At 48.6% G+C, this 8,991-nt stretch overlaps 1 pseudogene; it reads left to right on the forward strand.

Moving 5' to 3' along the window:
• The first annotated feature begins 201 nt into the window (after positions 1 to 201).
• LOC144168996 (uncharacterized) lies at positions 202 to 7,138 on the forward strand (annotated as a pseudogene).
• The last annotated feature ends 1,853 nt before the right edge of the window (positions 7,139 to 8,991 follow it).

Genomic DNA, 8,991 nt, shown 5'->3' on the forward strand with positions numbered 1-8,991 from the left:
CCGCTAATTACCTAAGCTGAGTACGCAATCGGAATCAGTTTTAATCCTTACGTGCCGCTTGGCCTCGGGACCACCGTCCGGTAGCGGTAGCTGCTATGGGGACGAAGCGACTGCTCCTCCGTACGCAAGCCTACGTACACCCCTCGCTGTCGCAGCCCTTCTGGGGAATACAACGGTGGGACCGCGCCCCACCTGGAGTGGCAGTATACGTATTCCGGAAGAAAGGCCACAGCCGTCACCCAGAGCGGGTGTACGCGAGATTCCTGCTTTCGCCGAACCCTGTGGGTAGAGATAGCAAGATGCCCTTAGGCTTGTTTATCGCTCCATACGGAGCTTACGCAGTGCAGCCTGAACCGGAGACTTCTGCTGTGACGGATTTTTGCCCGTTGGCTGCGAACATGAACAGCCCCACACAGTGGTCTGTCCCGGCTCCTTGCTGGCACCCCCGCTGCGCAGCCACGAGTTTTGCTCCCCCGCCACCATCCAGAGCGGGGCTCCTGCCCAGTTGCACGCAGCGAGAGCCCGTGCTGTCTACGCTCGCGGAATTCGGCGCAAGGGACGCAGGCGCTGCAGCTGCCCCCGCGGGCTTTGAACAGCAGATGATCCTGAACGGTTGCCAGCTTCATTCCGGCAACGGCCTCTCTTCGGAGACTGCCCCTCTCATTGATCTTGGGGCCACGACCCCATCGATCGAGCGAGCTGCCGAAGTACCATGTAATACATTGAGTGGGCAGCATTTGCTGCAAAATGCCGCCCAAATGGTTCAGTCCCTGTCTGGCGCGGTTGAGGCACTCCTCACTGCCCGCAAGCCCATATACCCCGGCTATGGCGATCTGATGAGCGCCAGAGATTTTCTCGATTCATTAGCGCACTACCAGCAGGCTATGGGGCTGGATGATGAGGAAATCCTCACACGCATTATTCCAGTTGCATTGACGGAAACGGCAGCTAGGTGGCAGCGGCTCAGTGGCCACCGTGCAGTGAACTTTGGGAAATTCTGCGCGGCATTCCTGCGTGAATTCCTACCAGCTGACTACGAGCGTAGGATGCGGCGAGAGCTGGAGCTCTCGCTGCAACCTATGCTTAAAGCTGACGAAATGATACTGGTTTGAATTGTTTCAAGCAACTTCTACGCCCATCACCGCAGGAAGTCATTTTGACATCTCCATAAACTGAACCGTATTGCTTTTTTAGAAATCGTACTTCAGTGTCAGTACTCCTTTGACAATTCGTTTCCAGCACAGGGGCACACAGCTTAGAAATGACCCACACACTCAAGGAAGAGAAGCTACCAAAAGCTTTTGACTGGTGTAGTCGAGGCATGATTTTCCCCATATGTCTCCTCAGTTATACATGCTGCTGTAATCTTTTTTCTATTTTTTTCAGGATGGTGCTCCATAAAACATGGAGGTGCAAACAGAATGCACGGAAGAAGCCATCTGGCAGCAGCGGTGCCTCTTGCCCGGCTAAAATAGACATAAACATAAAAAAAAAACTAACAGACACACAAAAAGGAACGATCCTTTCTTGCGAAGGCCGAGCCCCCTGCCTGCAGTGATCAGTAGCACCACATCTGCCGATGCCCTGCGGCATCTGTGTCCCGCCACCACGACCAAGAAGACATTCCTGGGGTATTTCAACGACGCCATGTCCTCTGTGGAAGCCAGCCGGCTCCACGAGAGCAAGCTCCTGGTGCAAGAGGGAGGCTTAACCCTGCTGGCCAACGCTGCTCTGAACCCCCTGCCAGCCGCAGTCTACTACTGGCACAGACTCTGGCGGCAGGAGAATTTTGGCAAGCATGTGGACCCCTTGGAGAAGCTGACAGAGAAGATGCCAGCGTATGAAGAACAAGGTGAGCATGCTTTGTTAACTTGTGCCACAGCTACGGAATGCGGCCAAGGAGAAGAAAAAAGAGAAGCTTTGTTCAACTCTGCACAGCATAGCACACAGTGGTTTCTGTTCAAGTTAATAGCAGCCATAGGCAGAATGTGAGAACGCAGCCAAGGAGATTAGAGAACTTCGTTGCAACCGCAACATGGTATTTTACCACTATACTGCTTGCCAATGTGTTGAACTATAACCTGTTCGCTAATATTTGCATGATTTGTACCACCATTGCATTACTGCCTACAGCATAACAAATGACTAGGGGAAGGGAGATAAACATGCACTTTCTTTATATGAAATATCTCTACATACTAATCACATCGACAAAAATGATGCGGGAGAGTACTAACTGACTTTCGTGGCACCCTGTCTACTCCATAGCATTGGCAAAGGGTACACCAGGTCCCTTTAGGCCGATTCTAATTGCTGCATGGTCTACCGTATGTGCAGCAACCCTCCTTAGCTAGACTTATTATTTTAACTGGACAGTGTTATTATCTGCTCGTCACCCACCCGTATTTTTATGCAGGGATTGATGTCCGGCTGAGCCGCACCACGGATGGTGCCTCCTGCGCAGTCCTTGTGGCCCCTCCAATTATGAGGCGGGCCCAGAAACTCAATGCAGCACGTGAAATGATTTTTGTCGACTCGACGTCATCGTGAGACATGACGCATGCCACGGTCACAGTTCTACTGGCTGCAACAAGTACTGGGGCAGTCTCCATAAATGTCTTGCTCCACAACTCCCAGACAGCCAAGGCCTACACCACAGCATTCACACTCCTCAAGGAGACCTACCCTTTGTGCTTCGGCGGACTCAGCGTAAGTGACATGCACGTGTGGTGCTTTCACTGACAATTTCTTGTCATTTTCTTTTTGAAAGGCTCGTCAAATCTATGTCACAAGTCAATAAGCATGTGTTGTTGAACGTAATGGAAAGATTTTAAATACAATGCACAGGGAAAAGGACCAGTACAATCATGAGGGCATGGTGCAAAATTCTTTTCTTGTTTTTTGAGCTTTCAACCAAAGCAGACTTTTCCTGCAAAGTTTGGTCAAAGGGCCACATTACTAGGTCAGCCATTCTCTTCAAGGGCAACAGACGATAAATTGAAATTGTTACTAAGTGCAAGAATCACCTGGAGAGACAGAAGTACATGTAATTTAAGTGTGTCGTGACTTTGATATCTTGACACCGGAGGGTGCATAATTCTAACTCGACCAGGTGGCATGTGGTGGTAGGTTCAATTTTCTGCACAATACAGCAGCGACGCCCAAAAAAAAGCCAGTGCCAACATCTGTAATAAAGGCACGTGAGCCACGCAGTAGGCCTCAGCAACACCGCCTGTATAATACTGCCAGTCATATAGCACGATTTCCTGTAGGAACAGCAGGAACACCTAGTACAGCCACTCATCTTTAGTGCGGCACGTAGATATGGGCGCCTGCCCTTATGTCTCCAGTCGGGCCCGACATGCAGCTTGACAGGCAAACACTAAGAAAACATGGACGTGTAGGAGCACCACCTCACAACGGCTGGACAAACCCTGTGAATTGTTTTTTATAGTTTTCACGAAGTGGCGCTGCCAATCGGGTGATCGCCCGAGCCGGGAGCACATGCAAACACTAGGAACAGAAGAGAGCAACAGGGATGTGGCTCTCTGGTCATTTTCGGCTGACACACGACAGAGAATGTTGTCCTGAGAGCAGTCATATTTCTGCCGTCAATAGCAGTGCCATGGTTACCAATGGTGCCGCTTTCTGTAGCGGAGGTGGTGCTGAAATCCAGTGCATATTCCACCGTGCAACTGCACGCATGAAGCACCGATGACTGCTTGATGCGCCCCAATTTGCAAAGATGTTCCTCACAGTAGTCTAGAAAGAGATTTGTTTTTTGTTGCGCCATTTTGCCACAGGGCATGAAAGTAACAGAACGTTAAAAAAAAGGAAAAAAACTGGAGGCAAGCGGCTTTATGCACCACAGAATACTGTATAGGCCAGTTGCAGCAAGACAGACCTACAGCAGCTTGTAAAGCGGACCATGCGTGCACTAATGAATATCGAGTGGACGGCCTGGGCAATGTTCTAGGGCTACCATGTGCTGGGTTCGGGCTGGTTGGAGTCCTGGGCATGTCCCCAGGGGGTGGTCCAATGTCACTTCCGCAGCGCAAGTAGGGCAGTAGGGGCAGGTTGCATTAGTCACCACAAGGCGAGAAGTCCATGTTGCACAAACAGCAGGCGTCGCCAAGCAAATTCCTCAAAGCGTGATCACCTCACGGTGGGTTAAGCCACCAGGAAAGTCAGCCCCATGCAGAGTAAGACGGGCAAGCGTGGAGTGTTGAAGAGAGACTGTTTCCAAGGGACAGACTGGTTGAGGTCAAACACTGATACACGTTGAGGTCAAAAACTGATACAGGCAAGGGAAGAAATCGCCTGCAAACGGAACATCCCCCTGGGAGATTAATTCTCCTCGGGGATAAATTTAGCTCTGGATTTAAAGGGGCCATGAAGACAAAGTACAAGTTTCGTTCCTTTGCCCCGACAACAATAACGCTATTTTTATTCCAAGCTTCAAAAAATATTCAGGATATTAAGGAGAACAGATGAAGCAGTGGCTGGTCCCCAGCCATTTTCCTGCAACACCTCTGAGATCGCAGCATCTTGTTCGTGCAATGGGCAGCCACTGACCAAAGCAAATGCCAATTTAAACATGAATGGGTGACTGTAGTGAAATGTTCCTGACTGTAGGATTTAACGTGCCGATGCAATGCAGGCAACGCATATCATTTCAACGGTAACTTGGAGTTAACACACTGAAAACTATGGTTTCAGTGCGGTCCACTCTTTGCATCAGGCCAGCACATTATTGCTCACTGTAGCGTAAATTTGAACGCTTTTCAATATTTCTCTTGTGTTTTCTTCAGTTAAAAAAGGTATTCTGTGGCTGGAATGGAGCTCAGTGAGTCACCCAAAGATAGTTCTTTCATATTGAATAGTTTTATTTTGTTTTCGTGGCCTCTGTAACTGCAGGGGAGTGCTGGGCAAGCTAAAGCTAATACAGCAAAAATTGAGAAATGCCGGGCTAAAAAAAAAAAACACGTTTTTAGTAAGGCTACATCTTGAGAACTGCATTATGAAAGCATGGATATGGCTTTAAAGTAAAAGATCCTTAATTTGAACTCGAAGGGGACCATAAAATTGTTCGGATTAAGCGGAGTTCGAATTAGCTTTAATAGACATCGTGCCACACTGCGCGGGCAGAACACAACAAAGCCACCTCTGAAATCGTTATCGCCGATTAGGCGCTACTACAGGTTTGTTGCGCACGCTCTGTGATCGCAGCTCCAAAGCAGCGACAGCGGCACAAAGAAAACCTGCCCCGGTGTGCACCGTTGCAGTGAAATAAGCCATCGCAGCACCAAAGCGAGCGCGCTAAGCTGTTGTTTTTCTGTTTCATTTCCTTGCATCTCTAGTAATTTTGGTTTGATTTGGATGTGCGACACATTGTAAACTCTCTGGGCCGACACCTGTGAGGAGCGAAGGAAACCAAGGGTTCCCCGTTCGAATTAACCGTTGTGGATACAGCAGAGTTAGAATTATCGGGCGTTTCCCCCCACTGAAAGATACAGGGCTTTGTCGGGACCAGGGTGTCAGTTCAAATTACTATAAATTCCAATAACGAGCTTTTACTATATTTGACTCTTGTGTTTAGCTACTGTCATGGAAAAAATCAGCATAAATGGCATTGTAGACAAGTGTGGGATGCACTGGGGTTCTTGATGGACTTTGCTTGCCCCTTTTACTGAAGTCACAATGCCTGAAGCAATGACTCATAAAAACACTTAGTGCAAATATTCGAAGCATTCCAGCCACTCAACTAGCCAGCCATTGCGAGCACATCAGCAGTTTCTGCAGACGTTAAAAAACTGCCTCATAGTGGAGTGCTGAACTCCAGAACTCGAGGTCCTGAAAATTTTGGTGTAGTCACCATCACAGCAATTCAAATTTGCTAAAGAAGGGAGCGTTTCGCCTCATCAGTGGACAATTGTGAATGTCACATTGATGAATCATTAACATAGTCACTAAATTGTTACCTTTGAGCGTATAGACTGCTAATTAGCCATTCGTTTACCTGAGAATCGCTTTTTACAGTGGTTGGGTAAGGCAAGTCATGCAGTGAATGTGTCCACTGAGGAAGGAAGAGCAAAATACTGTTACTTGTGTTACCTCTGGTACTTGCATTTGTGTGCTTTTTATGCAGGAGCCAGGAGAGACCTCCCCATACCCCACAATCGTGTTCTCGGGCCACACTGCAGAGGAGTCTGGAGCCGTGACCGTGAACTTCGAGGAGCTCCAGTTGACAGCCATGGACATAGTAGACGGGTTCGCTTTGCTTTTGGCGGTCTACTGGACCTTCAACATCCAGTATGCCCCAAAGGCAAAGCGGACATGTCTGCTTTTTGAGATGATGCTGGGACTACCACCCACCGAGCAAATGATCTCGGTGATAAAAGCAGCGACTGCAATACAGGTGGAGCGACGTGTGTGAGGAAAGCAGTGCTGTCAAAATAAAGCATGAAATGCAGTGTGAAAACGATTCGTCTATTTTTCTTGGCTAAGCACAAACAACACCTTTTTTTTTTTAAAGACGCTTTGCCATGTTTACTTGTGAAGTAATTTTACTGTATTTCAGTTTGGAAACTAGAAGGAAGGAGGGCTGACACTAATGCTGTTGCGGATGCTAAAGTGCAGTCTTGTAAAAGGTAACATCGTGCTGCCTCTGAATAGTAGAGTTTGGCAACTTGCAGGTAGTGCGTAAATCCTCCTTCAAAGTAATGCATTAGTTCTGACAAAGAGTAAGCTAGCCCTCCTTGAGGAGGCATTGTGGGACTCTGGTTGAAAGAATACAATGATTCTGATAAGAGTAAGCTAACCCTTCCTGGTGAAGCATTGCAAAATTCTGTTGGGTGAAATAAGGCAATTCCGAGGAGTGTAAGTTAACCTTCTTGGAAGAGGTATAGCAAGATTCTGGTAAAGAATTGTATAACTCCCTGACTAGAGGAATTATTCGACCCGTGGTTAGGGAATTGCCGGACGCTGTTCCCGCAACTCCTGTGAGAATACCCCGACCCTCTCCCCGCGAGAGGCCGGCGACTCCCTTGTGAAGGGTAAGGCTATTCTGCTAAAAAGGGAGTTGCCTGATGCTGGAAAAGGGAATCGTATATGGGACACGGATTTCTATTCCCTTTGGTAATTGGTGGGACTCCTTTACTTCTTCGAGTGTGCAGCTTTTTTTTTCCTCCATGCATGCCTCTATGCCTCCATGTTGCCGTCGGGACGTTGTAGCGGTTGTTGTCTTTTCATTCGTCATATGAGTTCTTGCATCGAGTGAGGTGCTATGCCACCTACGGAAAAGTGTTATTTAACCCGTATTGGGTTAACGCCGAAGTTTCCGAGTACGCGTCATGGATTAGAGCAGTGCCGAACGACGCAGTGGCGAACTCACTGCGCAGCGTGCCAGAAGACTTTCTCACTGAGCAACATGGGGAACACTGCAGTTGCCAGTCACACTGCGAGCAAGAGACACCAAGCCGCTGTGAGCTCAAGGCAAAGTGCTTCCCAGACATACCTTCGTGCTTTTTTTAGCATGGCACCACACAGAGAATAATCAGCCGGCTGAGTCATCCTCAGCAAAGTGGATTGACTCGTCACAGTATGGCCGGGGAAGCAAGGAGTGGTCCACGCTAACTGGCGGCGTAAAAAAAAGAGACCGCCGGCCATTGATCGGTGAAGACTACGATGCAATCCCGAAAGGGAAAAGACGATCTTTGTAGATGTAAGCAGAACCACGTGCAAGCGGCGGTGTTAGACAGTCAATACTCCTGCAAGTTAATTGAAGAAAGGGATGGGGCAGCATTGGGCAGGGGGGGGGGGGGGGGGGGGGGGGGGCTTTGTGGGTGAGGCGCACAGCAAAGTACGCCCCTCTTCCGCGTCACCCCTTCATTCTTTCCTTGTCACGTTTCTGTGGAGCCCGGGAGAGTGTCGGCGTTGGATAATTGTATGGTCTCAGCTTGCGCGCACTGCGTGTCCGCTTCTGAAAGCGGTGTTGCAGACTGCAGTCATTTTCTCCTCCACGATTAGGCAGATTCTTTCGGCGGTATTTTTCGCTAACCTAGGAAACTGGGGAACAGCGAGTTGACAAAAAAGGAACACTGCAGCTCGCCGAGCGAGTTCCAGACATTATCTTAAACGTGAAGGCATGACGGTCACAGCCCTGCCATAGTCAGACGGCGGTCGCTGTTCCATCTTCGGTCTTCGTGAGGCGACAGCCCATCTCAAACAAAGCACCAAATACTGCAAATGTGGGTGTCCCATTCAGAGCATGTGCGGAGAGCAAATTCTCCAGCAATAAAATAATATTATAGGCTACATGTAATGCCGCTCACACGCACTGATGCAAACGATACTGTGATTTGGCGCGAAAAAGCCATACAGCGTTGATGATGATAGTCTCTGAGCCTCTGAACCTAAAAAGCTTCACAAAAGGCGGCGCTAGTGACAAGGTAGAAATCATGGAGGAAGAAACTTTTCTTTCCTCCATGGTAGCATAGAGTTTCTTAACAAATGGCCGATTGCCATCTTCGACCTCGGTCACAACTAAAGCCCTTCCATTGCGTCCAAGGCCGCTTTTTCCATAGGCGGCGGTTGCCCAGAGCAGTGTATATTCATGGGCTTGAGTCACAACAACGGCGATATGACAGAGCGACGGAAGGACAGAAGCTCCCTAGCTTTGGGAAGCTCACACTCGAAGTGCCAACACACGAAAGTGGCCTCAATTGTAAGTCATTTTCTTCCCCTGACCACTGATTTAGCCTTGTGTTATCACTGATGTCTTTTAATGTTTAAAAAATCGCTTCATAATGTTCACACAATGTCACAGTACAGTACCTTTATGCCTGCAACCAAGAAATTGGTATCTCGCTGTATTTCTAATGCAATATTTGCGTTTGAATTGGTTGCTGAAAGGAGCACCCATGATGAAGTGGATAGGTAACTTTCAAAGGGGGAAAACCCAGGAACCCGGTTGCTCTCCGGGATATGTTT

The sequence above is a fragment of the Haemaphysalis longicornis genome, unplaced genomic scaffold (genome assembly GCF_048455015.1).
Source record: "Haemaphysalis longicornis isolate Haplotype H1 unplaced genomic scaffold, Haemaphysalis longicornis Haplotype H1 scaffold_2, whole genome shotgun sequence".
Classification (NCBI taxonomy): Eukaryota; Metazoa; Arthropoda; class Arachnida; order Ixodida; family Ixodidae; genus Haemaphysalis; species Haemaphysalis longicornis.